Raw genomic sequence first — 18,810 nt, 5'->3', positions numbered from 1 at the left:
GACAGGCAGAGTTAGACAGTGAGAGAGAGAGAGACAGAGAGAAAGGTCTTCCTTCTGTTGGTTCACCCCCAGCCCCCAGCATTGTGGCCTGCGCACTGCACTAATCCGAAGCCAGGAGCCAGGTGCTTCCTCCTAGTCTCCTGTGTGGGTGCAGGGTCCAAGCACTTGGGCCATCCTCCACTGCACTCCCTGGCCACAGCAGAAAGCTGGACTGGAAGAGGAGCAACCGGGACAGAATCCAGCACCCCGACCGGGACTAGAAACTGGGGTGCCAGCGCTGCAGGTGGAGGATTAGCCTATTGAGCCGCGGCGCCGGCCTTCCCATTAGTTTTTTTAAAGACCCTTCATATACATGAACTTATTTAAAATTTTGCACCTAAGTAAACATCTTTTATTCTATGCTGCATAAGCTTTTTGAAGTACCCTCTTATACACTTTGGCATAGGCTGAAACAATCAAAGTTTACTTGTATAATATGACATGGAAATAAAAATCTGAATCTATTATTCCAATTTTTTCTAATAGTTGTGCATTTTTAGAAGCTTGTTTGACATTAAGCATATTAAATGAGAGAAAATCTTCAACTAACAGAGACAACAGATGTCCTTTTTGAAGATCTTCAGGCTTTGGGAATTTATAGTTCCAAACTGGGAGTTGGGGAATTCTTTCTCTTCAACTTACTGCAATCATTTTCCAAAATTCTGTTGAAAACCTTAAGAGAAAGAAAATCAGTGACTTAAAATTTCTTCTTTGTTTCTGATCAAGATTTGGTTGCTGACATTTTAAATAAAAAACAATGGGAGATAGAAGAGCTTAATACCACTGCCAGCTCTATTCAGTGAATTATCCTCTTTTCCAATTTTACCATGAAAATTAATTGAAATAAAGTCAAATAGGTTTTTAATATCTCTGTTTACATAAGCAACATTCAGTGGAAAGATGAGGCAATGAATTATATCACTTTTCAAAGGATGTTCTGCATAATTCAATTTCCTTGGAATTTTAATAAGTGATCCATTGAGAGACATTTATTCTTTAGAAAAATAAACATAATAAATATTGCATTGGGGCCAGTGCTATGGCACAGCGGGTTAACGCCTTGGCCTGAAGCACCGGCATCCCATTTGGGCACCAGTTTGAGACCTGGCTGCTCCACTTCCAATCCAGCTCTCTGCTGTGGCCTGGGAAAGCAGTAGAAGATGGCCCAAGCCCTTGAGCCCCTGCACCTATGTGGGAGACCCAGAGAAGCTCCTGGCTCCTGGCTTCAGATGGGCATCGTGGCCAATTGAGAAGTGAACCATCAGATGGAAGACCTCTCTCTCTCTCTCTCTTTCTCTCTTTCTCTGCCTCTCCTCTCTCTGTGTAACTCTTTCAAATAAATAAATAAATCATAAATAAATAAATATTGGATTAAGTAGATTATGACAAGTATTTCACACTAACGTGATGTCAATAATAGGAGAATCTGGTTGTGGGGTATATCGGAACTCTGTATAACTTCATTATTTTTGTTTTGTAAATTTAAAACTATTCAGAAATAAAAAGCTAAAAAACACATTAGAGAGATGAATTTACTCGGAATATGTGTTTAGAAAGGTTGGGATGATTGAGGATTTGATTCTTTTTATCTTCATGCCTAAGACTTCCAAATACAGATGTACTTAACACTGGCACTTCCTGAACTCCAGACTCTTAGATTCTTACCTACAGTGATCTTGGCATCTCCCCATGATATCCAACAATCATCTCAAATTTACCACATCCAGAAACTTAACCCTACTATTCTCAATCCTTATCTTAGTGAATAGGAACTCCATTTTCTGCGCTAAGGCAAATAATATAACTGCAATAAAAAATGAAAATAAGGTATAATTATCCTTGTCTCCAGTCTGGATCTCACAACCTGTAGCACGAATCCAGCTACTTTTCACCACCTCTAGGAAATACACTAGTCCCGATCCCTGCTGTTCTGCCTGAATTACTATAACCAGTTCCCATTTTGAGTTCCATTGAAAGCCCACACCCATTTCAGGCAATTCTTAACAGCAAAATTGTTTGACCCCTTCGAAATGCAGCTCCTATCTTGTACTTTCTCTGCTCAAGTCCCTCCGATGTCTTTCCACCCTAAGCCAAAGTTCTTCCAGTATCTCTCTGGTCCTTCCTATTTCTCTGTGCTCATCACCAGCTACTCTCCTCACGTCCTCTTCTCCAGCCACTGGGATCCTCCTCCTTACAGGGGAACTTCATGAAGGCAGGGATCAGTGTGTTCACTGTTGTGTCCCAGACGGGCAACGCCCATTAAACAGTTGTTCAATGAATGGCTTCGCTGAAGGAGTCTGAGAGCTGCTTGAGGTATAGATGACCTGGTTATTGATCTCCACTCTTAGGAGCCCAGGCAGATCAAAGTCATCCACCAGCTGTTGACGAGAACTAAGTTTGACTTCCAAATTAATACCGCTGTGGAGTAGTACGTGCTTCCGTTGCTTTGCCTCTATCATGAATGTTAAATTTTTAAGATTCTTGCTCATTGCACTTGAAGCAAAAATATCACCCTGTGTGGTAAGAATTAAAACTTTTAGGGAAAATACTTGCACTTAATTTATTGGCAAGTCTAAGGAAAGTATCAGCTTAACTTTGAGGCTTGCAAAGAACATTAATGATTAACTGTTCAAGAGCATGGGAAATGGACATAAAACTCCATGAGATCTGTATTCCCATCCTTGCAGACAATGGAAAATGGCCATGCTGCAAGCTTCTGGAGTATTTCTGGTATTGCTTGTTAATTATTCTTTTTTGAAAGGAAAAATTATGCCAATGTAACATTTATGTTGTTCAAAAATCACATATGCATACATAGGCTAGAAAGACAAACATAAAAATATTTAACTGAATTATGTTAGAAAATAACTTTCTTTATATTTTATATATTTCTAAAACTCCTTATGATTTATTTCACAGGTAAAAAAGAAACAATTAATGCTAATAATAATACTAATAAAAATTAAAACCACCTCTTCAAAGAAACACATGTACTACAGATTATTCCTTTAAAGTTTTTGTTCAAATGTGCCTATACAAATCTATATACATATTTTACTATATGTATAAGATGATTCAAATTACAAATATTTTCCTACATGAACATGGCCTATCAAATTAATATCTTCATGTACAGAGGACATGTAATAATGGAATACTAAACTTCATTAGTTTCAGAAGTGGGTTGAGCCAAAGAAGAAGTTGCTGAAGCTTTCTCAGACAGAAATTTGAAAAAATTATCTTTAAAAAAGATCTCCAGCATCACCAGCCATCAGGGAAATGCAAATCAAAGCTACAGTGACGTATCACCTTACCCCTGTCAGAATGGCTAAAATCCAAAACACAGAGAGTAGCAAATGCTGGCAAGGATGTGGACAAAGGAGAACATTTACACACTGTTGTTGGGAATGTAATGTAAACTAGTGCAGCCACTGTGGAAAACAGTGTGGAGGCTTCTTAAAAAACTAGAGATAGACCTGCCATATGACCCAGCAATCCCACTACTGGGTGTGTAACAGGAAGACTTGAACACAATGCATCAGAGAGACACCTGTACCACCACGTTCACAGCAGCACTGTTCACAATTATAAAAATTTGGAGTCAACCAAGGTGTCCATCATCAGATGAATAGACAAAGAAAAATGTGAAATATATAGATAATGGAATATTAGCTACAAAAAAGAATGAAATTCTGTCATTTGCAGCAAAATGGACAAACTGGAGGACATCACGTTGAGTGACATAAGCCAAACCCAGAGAGACAAACACTGTGTGTTCTCCCTTACATGTGGGAGCTAAAATTAAGAAACAAATAAAAAAGGAAGAAAGAAAAAAGAAAGAAATATATGTGCGTATCAGTATTGCTGCAAATATAGTTTTGTATAACTTTGTTTTATAACTTTGTGAAACTAACAGTTAAGAATGTTACACTATTGGAGTTTTAATGTTCTGTAGTTATATTTTGTTGTAAATGGGTGAAATGGTTATTTTTCCAATCAATTATTGTTTATAACTATTGTCTATATTCCCACTAAACTAAGGTCTTTTTGCTTTTCACTTGTTAAACTTCCTATTCTGTGAAGTATTAAGCCTTTTTACTGTAATGTAAATTTAAAATAGGTTACCTGAAAAACTAAGGGAATATCATTATGTTCTTAGATTAGAATTGTATCTACAAAGCACATTGAATCTTAAAAACTAATTAAAATTTAAAAATAAAAATAAAATACACACCAAAGAAAAAGAGCTCAGCCATTAGGGGAGTGAAGCAACGGAAGGAAGACCTCTCTCTGTCTCTCTCTCTCACTGTCTGTAACTCTACCTCTCAAATAAATAGAAAAGAAAAGAAAAAGAGCTCAATAATAATTTCTACGTATTTTAAATAATGCTGCGAAGGATCCATGGTTTCAGGGAAGGCCAAATATCTACAGGAGGAAACTAAGTGTGAAAACAGTACCAACCAGATTGCTTAACGCAGGGTAGCAGGAAATGGCCCCAAATGAAGCAATTTCACACCAATCATCCACCCTTAATATTCTAATTAAATTACCCTAAACTGTAGGATTTTTCTTTAGGGGGCTCTTCATCATCTAGATATCAAGATGGGACCCCAAAATGAATAATTTTTAAAGTTCTATCTACCTGGGACCGGCGCTGTGGCACAGTGGGTTAACGCCCTGGCCTGGGGCACCGGCATCCCATCAAGACCCGGCTGCTCCACTTCCGACCCAACTCTCTGCTATGGCCTGGGAGAGCAGTAGAGGATGTCCCAAGTCCTTGGGCCCCTGTAACCACATGGGAGACCCGAAAGAACCTCCTGGCTCCAGGCTTCGGATTGGCTCAGCTCCGGCCGTTGCGGTCAACTGGGGAGTGAACCAGCAGATGGAAGACCTCTCTCTCTCTGTCTCTTCTCTGTGTAACTCTGACTTTCACATAAATAAATAAATCTTTATTTAAAAAAAGTCCTATCTACCTTTCAATTTCTGTCTCTGATTTTGTGTTTATTTAATGATGAACCAATTTGAATCTATGTAGATGAAAACAAAGCTATGTATTTACAACCACCATATAAGGAATCATATGTAGACTTTGTATGTAGACCAAATAGCTGAAGAGAAAAGGTAAAGCTGTAAAATGATTAGAAGATGGGAGAATATTTTAAGTCCAGTGTGGGAAGACCAGCTACTGCATACAAGTACATACTAGGTAAAATGTGTGTACCCTATATATGAAACACGGAGTTAACATATGTTTTAATTCTTCATAAACTTTCATTTATTAGGAAGGTAGAGAGATGGGCCACACAGAGACACAGAGACAGACACACACAGAATAAGATCTTGATTTGCTGATTCATTCACCAAAGGTTAGGGCTGCGCCAGGCTGAAGCTGGGAGTCAGGAACTCAATCCAGGTCTCTGACATGAGGCGGGGGTGGGGTAAGGATTCAACTACTGGAGCCATCGTCTGCTGTTTCCAGGGTGCACATTAGCAGAAAGCGGGAATCAGAAGTGGAGCCGGGACTCCAACCCAGGCACTCAGATAAGGGATGTGGGTGTCCCAAGTGGCGTCTTAACTTATGCACCAAACACCTGCCCCTAACATTTCTAATATAAACAATGATTGAAGTACAATAGAAAAACATACCATACAATGAACATGAAAGTCACAAAATACTTATAAAAAGCTAGAAAAATAAAGGAATATGCTCAGCTTCACTTTTAGCCAGGAAAGGCAAACTGAAACCAAATGCAGTACGATGTTTACCAGTTGGATTTGCAATTAAATTGGTAGCATTAAGTGTTGGTTAAGGTCCAAGGAAATGATCAGCCTTACACATTTTAGAAATATAAAATAGTATGATATATTTGGATAACACTTTGGGAATGACTATTAGAATTTTAAATACAAATATAAATTGAGAGGCCGGCATTGTAGCAGATGGGTGCTGGTTGTGGAGTCCCAGCTGTTCCACTTCTGATCCAGCCCCCTGTTAACGCTCCTGAGAAGGCAACTGAAAATGGTCCAAGTATTTGGGCCCCTGCACCCATATGGGAGATCCAGAAGAAGCTCCTGTCTCCTGGCTTTGGATGGGCCCAGCTCCAGCCATTGTGGCCATTTGGGGAGTGAATCAGCAGATGGAAGATCTTTCTCTTCCTCTCTTTCTCTTCTCTGTGTGTCTCTATGTAACTCTGCCTTTCAAATAATAAATATTTTTAAAAACATGAATAAATTAAAATATAATTTGATCTATCAGTATCACTTCCAAGAATTTGTTTTTCAGAAAGAGTGGTATTCATATACAAGGTTATATATAGAAACTTGTACCTTTAATTATTATTTGTAAAGCAAAAAAATCTAAAAAGAAAAATCAAAAGTCAGCAGTATAAAGATGGCAGATTTATAAAATATGCTAGAAGATAGTAATTTTAATGACATAGTTTGCATGTATTTACTGAGAAAGTTCTACATAAGTAAAAATGTAAGATAAAAGCAATAGCTGTAGCATTTTGCTGCATATATGTGAATATGCATGTGTATCTCTGTGTACCTATGTGTAAATGTAGATATTTACACATACATACATACACATAAAAATGTGTTAGTCTGTGTATGTGTCTATGAAAACAATAATAGCTAACAGTTACTGAGTTCTGACCCTGTGGTAGCACCGTCTTCAGTACTGTACAGGAACTGACTCAGTCCTCAGAGCCACCACAGAGATCAGGACTTGCCCCAGTCATGCAGTAGGTGACAGTGTCTCCGGAATGTGCACCCCTGAACTGGATCAGCAGGGAAGCAGGGCACAGGCCCCACGGTCAGTGCTGTTGAGACCCCAGGGAGCTGGGTCTCTCCCCAGTCACCAAGAGCATTTTGAGGTCTCTTGATGCCTTTTTTAAAGACCTGGGCTCCTTTCCTTCCCCAACAGGAAATAGTTGAATTCTAACTTTGATCTCCCTGTGCAGTCAAATGCAAGGTCAGTAAATTTAAAATATTAAGATCCTATTAGATAAGAATGCAACTTTTTGAGAAATGCCTGAGGAAGCTTTTTATCAGATTCAATTATGGCCTTGCTGAGAATATTAATAAAAGCATTTAAAGCAATGGAAGAAAAGTGGTCTACACTTGCAAAAAGGTGTACAGCAATGATGAGCAAAATGATGAACCTGTCCACATTCATAGGACCCAAAAATTGTATTGGCAGTTGGAAAAGGCTGAGACATAATCTCTGCTCATGTTTCTTTTTTTTAATTTTTATTTATTTATTTCTTTGAGAGGTAGAGTTGTAGACAGTGAGAGAGAGAGAGAGGCAGAGAGAAAGGTCTTCCTTCCGTTGGTTCACCCTCCAAATGGCCGCTACGGCCAGCGCACCACACGGATCCGAAGCCAGGAGCCAGGTGCTTCCTCCTGGTCTCCCATGTGGGTGCAGGGCCCAAGCACTTGGGCCATCCTCCAGTGCACTCCCAGGCCATAGCAGAGAGCTGGACTAGAAGAGGAACAGCCAGGACTAGAACCCTGCGCCCACATGGGATACCAGCACCGCAGGTGGAGGATTAACCAAGTGAGCCACGGTGCCGGCCCCTCATATTTCTTTTTTTAAACATTTATGTATGTATTTATTTATTTATTGAAAGGTAGAGTTACAGAAAGGGAGCTCCTCCATCCACTTGTTCACTCCCCAAATGGCTGCAATGGCCAGGGCTAGGCTATGTCAAAGTCAGGAGCCGGAAGCTCCATTCGGGACTCCCATGTGGGTGGCAGGGACCCAGACACTTGGATCATCTTCCTCGGCTTTCCCAGGCTCATTAGCAGGGAGACAGAAAGGAAGAGGAGCAGCGGGAACTCCCAGGCACCCATATGGGAGGCCAGTGCTGCAGATGGTGTCTTCACCTACGACTCGAGAGCACTGGACCCCATATTTCTCTTTATGAAAGTTTTGGGCTTTGTTAAAATTTTGAGTGAGTTTTAGGAAAATAACTGTAAAAAATATTAAATTATGTCATTCTCAGAGTTATGTGGAGACTATCAAGCATTTGTTTTAGAGTAAAAAGAGCAGTGATTCCCAATGTTAATTCAAACCAAATTTCCTTTGGGTTAAAGCCCAAAGGAAATAGTTTTCCAATGAGAAAACTTTGTATTTTTTAGTGAATTTCAGGACAGCTTTCAGAATCTTTCAACTACACAGCTACATGTTGCATTTTTACAAATACTTCTCCAAGAAGTTTTTCAAATCAATTATTGTGCCAAATACACAAATTAATTGCTATATACTTTAAATAGAATTTCTCTTCTAGAGAAGATAATTACTTTTTTGAGCGCATTCTATAAATAAATAGTTATTTGTTATGCACCTGCTATGTGCAGTCCAACAATGAACATCTCTCTCTCTTTTTTAATAAGATTATTTATTTAAAAGTCAGAGTCACACACACACACACACACACAGAGAGAGAGAGAGAGAGAGAGAGAGAGAGAGAGAGAGAGGTTCTCCATCCAATGGTTCACTCCCCAATTGGCTGCAACAGCCGGAGCTGTGCTGATCTGAAGCCAGGAGCCAGGAGCTTCTTCCGAGTCTCTCACATGGGTGCAGGGGCCCAAGGATTTGGGCCATCTTCTACTGCTTTCCCACGCCATAGCAGAGCTGGATTGGAAGTGGAGCAGCTGGGTCTCGAACTGGCGCCCATATGGGATGCTGGCACTTCAGGCCAGGCTGTTAAGCCACTGTGCCACAGCACCGGCCCCTGAACATATCTCTTAATATAAAAGTGTTTGATATGCATTCATCATCACTATTGTATAAATGGTGAGGTTGACGAGAATAAATATTTACCAAAGACCACATAATTTATGAATGGAGCATCTGGAAATCAAATCCAGGTAGTTAATTTCAGAGTCTGGATTCTTGACTGCCTCTAGAATTTATGTAAGCCAAGAAAGGAAAATAAGTTTCCAATGGCTTTTCATCTCCAATTTTATCACTGACACTGAAATGTTAACTCTGCTAAACTAAGCCTCGTAAATTACTAAGAATTTGACTTATTCCTCTACAAAATTTGATGCATAAAGAGAGGTATGTTTTTATTCTACTCTTTCTTTGCACCCGCACAGAAACACAAAGTGTAAAGTACTATCTGAGTATTAGTTACAGCATTAACACATTGTACAACACATTAAGGACAGAGATCCTACATGAGGAGTAGAAAGGTCTCCCTAAAACTATTCAGTAGATATTTCCATAGCTCAATTTCACTCACTAATCTCTTTTATGGTAATTGATCTCTGTGCTGCCTTTTAGAAATTGGAAAACAAACGTTCTCTCCTTCACAAAGTTACTTGATGATAATAAGTAGTCATGATTTGATCGTTTAATTCCGAAATTGCTTGATGAGTGGGAAATTTACATCTCTGAGAGCTGCCCTACACAAACTTGGAAAAAAAGGTATGCATGACTTCACAGGGAAAGCAGCCCTTAACCCCTAGTTGTTTGGTAGAAGGGTTTCAGCTTGAGCATGTCTGGCCCAGTAGACTGGCATCACAAGTGTTTACAAGTGTGTCCAGCTCTGAGAGCCTGTAATTCACTTCATAAACATTTCAGAAGGTAATTACGGCTAGATGATTTTAAAAACCACACAAAGCCCCAAGTTTGTCTTATTTTGAGAAACTATAATGGATATTTTTAAACATAAAGAAGGGTGGACCTAAAAGAAGCATGCACCTCTATCACCCCATCAATCAGCATCAGTGATCATCCGTTGGGCAACTCTATGTCATCCATGCCTCCCCAGCTTTATTCCTGGAACACTTCAGAATAAATCCCAGATACAACATCACTTTATGCTTAAACATTTTACAACTCTAATTGTTTTTTTTTTTTTTTGTACCTCTTACACTTAAGAACTATAGATGTTGCAACTTCACATTGTCATTGTTTAAGTAACTAAATATTGTGACCACAAATCAAAGGCCATAAATACAAGAGGATTTTATGTGATTAAGACCATTGGAAATAGAAGTGAATGGAAAGAAACTCCTTGCCTCATTTTTCTGTATTTAGGTCTTTAACAAGCAGTTTCCTTCTTCCTGTTTCCTGGAATCAGCAATCAAACATGTTGAGTGGGTAGGACAAGCTTTAAAATTAGATAAAAGTGCCAGAATGCATGCAATATAAGGTATACTATTCTCAATTACTTGAAACTTTTGTAACGGTAGTTTGGAAGGCTACAAGATTTCAGGTCATACGAACAAGCATTTTCCTACAAATTCTTAATCTAGATGGCAATAAAATGGTCAATTAGTAACTCAGGTTTCAGAGTTCATGTAAAACACTCCTAAAGGGAAAAAATTGTTGTGTGGGAGGGTATGGGAGAGGTCACACAAGCTAAAAGCATGCCCAGGAAAAAATCTAATTATATTTCAGAATAAAGGACTATTGGGATATATTTATCTATAGTAATTCTCTAATATTCTTTAGGTCTTCTAAAGAATATTATATTTCTTTAAATATTTTTTAAATCCCTAAGCAATTTTAATTAAAATATCTAAATTTTAAATATCAATATATAAACATTAAAAAACTTTTACTTACCTATAGAGATACATTAAATTTTTTTGTCACTGTATTTTGTTTTGCACTGGGATTCTGGCTCTCCCAGAACTGAGCTGGTATTACACTTTGGTTCATGACTGACTTATTAACAATCATTGACTTCCCTCTTTTGTGTTTTATTTCATGACGGTTCCCATTCATTGCTCCATCATCAATCCCCCCCCCCCCGCCCCGATCCCTACAGGCACCCACTCACATGCAATGAAAATATACTCCTCCAAGCCACATTCCACATTGTTCACAGTCATGTGCAGGTATGCACATCTACAAAATTCGTTTTCATTCATATAAGTGGGCTTTCAACTGCAAAAATGGAATTGCATTCTCTTTCTTATATCTTATTTAGCCTTCTAGGTTTGAGTTTCCCTACACTGCTATCCCTGCCATGTTGTTAATCACCTCTGACTCTGTACATCATTTCTTTCACATAGATCATATGTCACATTTTATTCATACATTTACCTACTTTTAATCTCCTGGTTGCTTCCAGCTTCTTTCTCTCACAGCATACTCTAGTGAGCATCATTGTGCATGTCTTCTTGTGCATCTGTGAGAAAGAGCTTTGAGAACACACACCAAGGTGGAACTCGGGGCACAAAGGGTGGCCCTACATTCTTCACTAAACAGTGCCAGATTATTTTCCAAAGGGTTACATAATGTTAGAGTTGCCCCTCTCTATATACAAAGTTTCTCCTTTGCCAGCTGTTGACATCAAAGAACTTCTTACATAGGATCTGTCTCATTTTTAACAAACTTACAACTATAAGCAGTGTACAGCAGAACAGTGGACAAATGTCTGTTGCAATGGTTAGGGGCGTGGGCTCAAAGCAAGCCCAACTGGATTCTAGTCCTAGGACTAGCACTTACTGCTAGAGTAGCTTTCTGTTCCTGATCCCTGATCTGTAAAATGAGATAGTGATACACAACTCTTAGTGGTATTACAAGGAGCAGGGCAGTTATAATTTTAAAAGAACTTAGAATAATGCCTGGCCGTGGTAAGCATTCAAATATTGACTATGTGGTTCCTTCCATTAATAGTGAGGACCAAATCACTGAACATTCTTCATATACTTCATGGTCTTTCAGATCACTCCATATTCACAAATTACATTTCTGTTATTTAGCTTCCCTCTTGCTGAGTCCTTTGTATTTGTATATATTCTCTTTTTATTATTTATTTTTATTTTTTGCCAGGCAGAGTTAGACAGTGAGAAAGAGAGACAGAGAAAGAGTTATAGATAGTGAGAGAGAGACAGAGAGAAAGGTGTTCCTTTTTCCATTGGTTCACCCCCCAAGTGGCCGCTATGGCCAGCACGCTGCGCCTATCCAAAGCCAGGAGCCGGGTGCTTCCTCCTGGTCTCCCATGCAGGTGCAGGGCCCAAGCACTTGGGCCATCCTCCACTGCCCTCCCGGGCCACAGCAGAGAGCTGGACTGGAAAATGAGCAACCGGGACTAGTACCCAGCGCCCCAACCAGGACAAGAACCCGGGGTGCCAGTGCCGCAGGCAGAGGATTAGCCAAGTGAGCCACGGCGCCGGCCTATATATGTTCTCAATATAGTTGGTAATTCATAAAATGAAAAGAATTGTATGTTTCTGCACATTCTATCAACCATCACTGAACATTGTCTTTGTTCTATTTCGAAACTACATCTTCAGTTTAATGAGGTTAAAGCTATCAATTTTTCCTTTCATACTTCAAAATTCTTGGTTTTGTTTATGAAATTTCTTTCTACTCTGAGCTCACAGAGACAATCAGTGTAATGAATTTGGATCTTTCTGATCTGATATTTATGGCAATCACTCAATAATCACTGAATTTTCCTTTCAGTTCTATTAATTTGTCAGTCCTATTAATTTAGCTTTTTACTTACATGATTATCATCAACAAATAGTGAATTTTAATTTTTCCTAGCAATTACTAATACCTTTTTACTTTTCCTGGCCTTTGCATTCTCCAAGAGTTCTTCTCCCTGTTAGACAGTGGAGATGGTGGATTTCCCAGTTTTTTTAAAACCAAACTTCAATGAAATGTTCCCTAATGTTCTCTATTTAATATGTTATTGCTATAATTCATTATTATATAATTATATTGAGAAAATTGGAAGTGAACCAGTGGATAGAAGATTTCTGTCTCTCTTTCTCCCTAACTCTGCCTTTCAAATAAAAAATGTTTTTTTAGAAAAGAAAATCCTCTTTCACATAGTTTTCTAAGATTTTTGAACAGAAGAGCTTTTATTCTTTCTTTCTCTATTTGGATAAAATAGTTGTTTTCTTTAAACCAAAATAAATTTGGTTTAAATTTTAACTCTGCCTTTCAGGTAGATAAATAAATATTTTTTTTTAAAAATGTAGTTCACTAGGTATATATAGAAATAAAGTGAAATTCCCAGAAAAACCAAATTCATTTAAAAAAAAAAACAAATGAATTTGGTTTAAAGAAAAAATTTTATTATATTGGTGTTGATATTCACAAATGAAACTGAACCATAATTTATGTGAACTGTCTTTATTAAAGTGTATAGTTATAATAGTCACATAAAAACAATTTTAGCAGTTTGTCTTTTTTTTGTTTTCTAGCTCAACTAGTGTAAAATAGGAAATATATGTGGTAAGACTCACATGATAAACTTCTAGGGCCTAGTACTTTATAGGAGCAAAGCTTTTGCTTTTAAAATAGTTTATTTATGGCCGGCACAGCAGCTCACTAGGCTAATCCTCTGCCTGTGGCGCTGGCACACCGGGTTCTAGTCCTATTTGGGATGCCGGTTCTGTTCCGGTTGCTCCTCTTCCAGGCCAGCTCTCTGCTGTGGTCCAGGAAGGCAGTGGAAGATAGCCCAGGTCCTTGGGCCCCTGTATCTGCATGGGAGACCAGTAGGAGGCACCTGGCTCCTAGCTTCAAGATCAGCGCAGCGTGCTGGCCACGGCAGCCATTTGGGAGGTGAACCAACGGAAGGAAGACCTTTCTCTCTGTCTCTCTCTCTCTCTCACTGTCTAACTCTGCCTGTCAAAAAAAAGAAACAGTTTATTTACCATACATTGTTCAATTAAGAATTTCTATTTCTTGTATTAATTTTGGCATTTTTATACTTTCTATAATTACATCAATTTTTATCTTTGATTTCAAATAAATCAGTATTTGTTGCTTAGAATATTATGAAAAATGTATTCTATTCAATTATAAATGTCTAGGATAAAACTTTTTTTAAAAATTGTGAAATATTATTGACTGCTAAGTATCAGTACATGGCCAGGTACTGAGATTATGCTATTTTTCCAGAGTGTTAAAATGTAATGTTTGATTTTTAATTTCATGTGGAACTAAATGTAAATATTGATAAAGTTTTGGAAAAAAAAAACAGTGAGGAACCACCATTATAGAAATTAAGGGTGAAAAATAATTGTGTGATAAAAGAAGCACGTTGGGGCCAGCACTGTTGCTTAGCGGATAAAGCCGCCACCTGCAGCACTGGCATCTTTTATGTGCACTGGTTTGAGTCCCAGCTGCTCCACTTCCCATCCAACTTCTGCTGTGGCCTGGGAAAGCAGAATAAGATGGCCCAAGTCCTTGGGCCCCTGCACCCATGTAGGAGACTTGGAAGAAGCTCCTGGCTTAGGATCCACTCAGTTCCAGCTGTTGGGCCATCTGGGGAGAGAACCAGCAGATGGACGACCTCTCTCTATGCCTCTGCCTTTCTGTAACTCTGCCTTTCAAATAAATAAATAGATCTTTAAAAAAAAAAAAGCTTCCTACATATAAATTAATAAATCAGTAGGTTAAATAGAAAGTTGAGAAATAAGAATTTTGTGAATAATAAATATATTTAAAATCAATATATATTATTGTATCATATACAGGTTATTGAACAAATATTGAGAAATACAGCTCTCCATGTGTGTGAAAAATATCTGTACATTATACAATAACACAAATACATATGTATACATATTTCATGTGGGACTAAATGTATATTGCTATTTATCTAAAAATAAATAAATGTTTCTTGTTGTTTATTTAAGGAAAAGATACAAAGCTCCAAAGTTATTATCATTATTACTATAATGGAGCATATGAAAATAGAATGGTATTTAGCTCTGGGTTAGGAAGACTTTCCTAAAAGGGAAAAGCAGAGGATGATAAATCACATTTGGAATCCATCTGAAAGGAGAAGTATTTGTCACAAATGTTAAAAATGTAGTTCAAGGGGCCAGCACTGTGGTGTAGTGGGTGAAGCTGTTGCCTGTGGTGCCAGCTTCCCATGAGGATGCCCATTTGAGTCCTGGCTGCTCCACTTCTGATGCAGCTCCCTAATGGCCTGGGAGAGCAGAGGAGGATGGCCCAAGGGCTTGGCCTCTGTACCCACATGAGACACCTTGAAGAAGATCCTGGCTCCTGGCTCTGGACCGACTCAGCTCCATCCACTGCAGCCACCTGGGAAGTGAACCAGCAGATGGAGGATCAATCTCTCTCTTACAGAAATAGTAACATAAATGACATATATATAAAATATTAATGAAAGGCTGTTTTGACATTATTTGAATGATTGAATTGGTGAATTTGGAAACAGCTAAAAGTACATATATAAGGAAATGGTACATTAATATAATAGAACACAAAATCATTAATTTTAATGAGGTGAATTTGTACATGCTTACCTGAAGACTTTGTAGTCTTTGAACTTTTTTAAAACAAGCAATACACCAACTCCACTTTGGTTGAAAAGCATATAGGTAGATGTGATTATATGTGAATAATAATAATACACACTTATTGAGAGTTTTACTAATTGGAAAGGATTGTTTAAAGAACTTTATCTGTATTAATTTATTCAATCCTCACAACAATCCTATCACATGGTTTTCCCACTTTAGAGGTGAGAAAAATGAGGTGCACAGTAACTTGCCAGGTTATGTGGTTGGAATTGGGGAGCAGGGACCCAAAATCACAAGAGCTGGCTCCAGAGTTTGTAGTCTTAACCACTAACCCAGCATGGCACAGGTGGATGGATGGACAGAGACAGACAGATAGGAAGATAAAGTATGGCTATGTCTGTATCAACTCAAAAATTTGAAAAGAATACGCATCAAATGGTTGAAGACATAGAATTTGATGGGCCAAAGATGAGCATTGGCTTCTTAAACAATGCAATGTTTAAGAAGAGAGCAAGAAAGATGTGAGATGGATGCATATAATTCATAAAACAATCTAACAAGTCGTGTTTCTCAATGGGAAGTATACAATTTTTAAAAATTCTACACTGTCTTCAGCCTCACCCACTCGAAGGATCTGTGTATCAATAGGTGATAAATTAGAAATCAAAATGTAAGGTATTCTTGGGGCCGGCACTGTGGCGCAGTAGGTTAATGCCCTGGCCTGAAGTGCTGGCATCCCAAATCGGTGCCAGTTCTAGTCCCAGCTGCTCCTCTTCCAGTCCAGCTCTCTGCTATGGCCTGGGAAAGCAGTAGAAGATAGCCCAATTCCTTGGGCCCCTACACCCGCGTGGAAGACCCAGAGGAAGCTCCTGGCTCCTGGCTTCGGATCGGTGTAACTCCGGCCTTTGCGGCCATTTGGGGAGTGAACCAGGGGAAGGAAGACCTTTCTCTGTCTCTCCCTCTCACTGTCTGTAACTCTACCTCTCAAACAAATAAATAAATAAAATCTTTTTAAAAAAATGTAAGGTATTCTTATCATGACCTAATTTTGTCTCAAACGTTGTCAGAGCACATCCCGGGATATATGACTAGGGATAATTTTAATCTTAATTGCAGTTGGTATTTTCAAAACTGTCTTCAGTAAACATATATAACTACTGTAATCATAAAAATGCCCAACAAATATTCAAATAAAAATAGTGGAAAATTTTTTAAATGTTCAATCATTTTTTTAAAAACCATCCCAAGTGTCCCCGTGCCCAAAGACTTCTTTGGTGAAACAAAGGGGCTTCCACCTTCCCTCAGAAGGCCTGGGCTAGAGGCACCTGGTGTCCACAGAACCGGAGTTGAACAGCCTAGCCCTGATCCTTGTCATTTCACCAGAGGAGCTGGGTAGACATGGAGGCGATGCAGTTCCCTTTGCCAGGCTTCCAAATACAGTGTTTTCTGAAATATGTAACAAGATAGTTTCAAAAATACTTCCCATCAATTTGGATAGTCCCTAGAAACTCATGGTTTCGGGGAAAGCTCAAAATACCAAGAGAAGGGGAAGCCAAGAGTAAAAGGAACACCAGTCGAGTTGCTGAACTTGAACTCATAAAAGGAATGTTGAGTCAAGAAGAGAGCTAGTTAGAGGAAGTGATCCCTGGCCGGCATAAGGAAAACTCTTGGGAACTACCTTCCTTTTAGCTTCAGCGAATGCATTAGCCTTTGATAATCTGATCCTGTCTGACTTCCAACATTTTCTATAGTATCACAGTTCTTTTTTTTTTTTTTTTTTTTTAAAGAAGGTGACTTTCTTTTCTAGTTTATTGATTTATTTGACAGGTAGAGTTACAGACAGTGAGAGACATAGAGACATAAAGAAAGATCTTCCCTCCATTGGTTCACCCCCTAAATGGCCGCTGCACCGATCCAAAGCCTGGAGCCAGGTGCTTCTTCCTGGTCTCCCACACAAGTGCAGGAGCCCAAGCACTTGGGCCATCCTCCACTGCCCTCCAGGGCCACAGCAGAGAGCTGGACTGGAAGAGGAGCAGCTAGGACTAGAACCCGGCGCCCATATGGGATGCCAGTGCCGCAGGCGGAGGATTAGCCAAGTGAGCCACAGTGCCAGCCCCTTGTATCACAGTTCTGACATTCAAACAGTGTGGACATAGTCCCCAAAAATCTAAATTTACTTGTCACAAACTGATAAATCCAGGGTTACAAACGAACAAAATAAGACTGAATAAAATGCTAATTGTGTTTATTAGCAATTAGAAACATTTGGAAAAATCAGGCATTAAAAAATGTTGCTATAGTCTTCAGTAGTTTTAGCCTCAATTTTATAGCATTTAAAACTATCTGATCTCTATTTACTAAAACGTAAGCATAAAGGGAATATTATCATTTTAAATCATAAATCTCCATGAGGATTTCACCTTTTCTTTCAGTCATAAGCATTCTCTAATATGTACATTTCTAAAGGAAGGATGATGTCTTCTGTCAATAATCTCACAGGGGTTAGCAACTGCCTATATAATAATACTAATTGCATAGTATCAAAATTACTTATGAGGCCGGCGCCGTGGCTCACTAGGCTAATCCTCCGCTTTGCGGCGCTGGCACACCAGGTTCTAGTCCCAGTGGGGGCGCCGGATTCTGTCCCAGTTGCCCCTCTTCCAGGCCAGCTCTTTGCTGTGGCCCGGGAGTGCAGTGGAGGATGGCCCAAGTGCTTGGGCCCTGCACCCCATGGGTGACCAGGAGAAGCACCTGGCTCCTGCCATCGGATCAGCGCGGTGCACTGGCCGCAGCGCGCCGGCCGTGGCAGCCATTGGAGGGTGAACCAACGGCAAAGGAAGACCTTTCTCTCTGTCTCTCTCTCTCTCACTGTCCACTCTGCCTGTCAAAAAAATAATAATAATAAAAAAATTACTTATGATACTAAGGAGGTACTGGCGATAATGATAAAGGCATACTGCATGACTGAGTACTAAGGTAAAGGCTTTCATGGTCTTGAATTCTGCTGTGGTAAACAGATTTAGAAAATCTGAATTAATTTTGAATTAATTAATTAATTAATCTGAAGTAATTTTGAATTAACTGATTCATAAGAGGGAAATTCCATATCCTGATTGAAGCCTCTTAAAAACAAGTGAGTTTGTAAAAATTCTACTCTATCTGGTGTGGCCAGGAAGGATGAAGAGGCGCCTCCTTGAGCCTGTTTTCATCTTTAAATCATCACAAAGCCTTGCGAGGCTCTGGAGCTAAGGGCACTTGCTGATCATTGACTGTGTTTATTGACTATGTGCTCGGACTTCGATGTACATAATCTCTTAATCATCACATGCTTCTGTCCTCTGACTTCTGGTTCCATGATCATCTTCTCAAATTACTTGGCAAATCAAACAAATTATCATTTCATAGAACTACCAGAAAAAAGTGCATTTTTAGTTACCCTTTCATGATTTCCAAAAAATAACAGTTCAGGCAGTTCCTTCTTCAGGAACAAAAGTGCATTTCCTATCTTCCATA

The sequence above is a fragment of the Oryctolagus cuniculus genome, chromosome 16, assembly GCF_964237555.1.
Source record: "Oryctolagus cuniculus chromosome 16, mOryCun1.1, whole genome shotgun sequence".
NCBI classification, from domain to species: Eukaryota; Metazoa; Chordata; class Mammalia; order Lagomorpha; family Leporidae; genus Oryctolagus; species Oryctolagus cuniculus.
Note: the sequence above shows the minus strand (reverse complement) of the source record.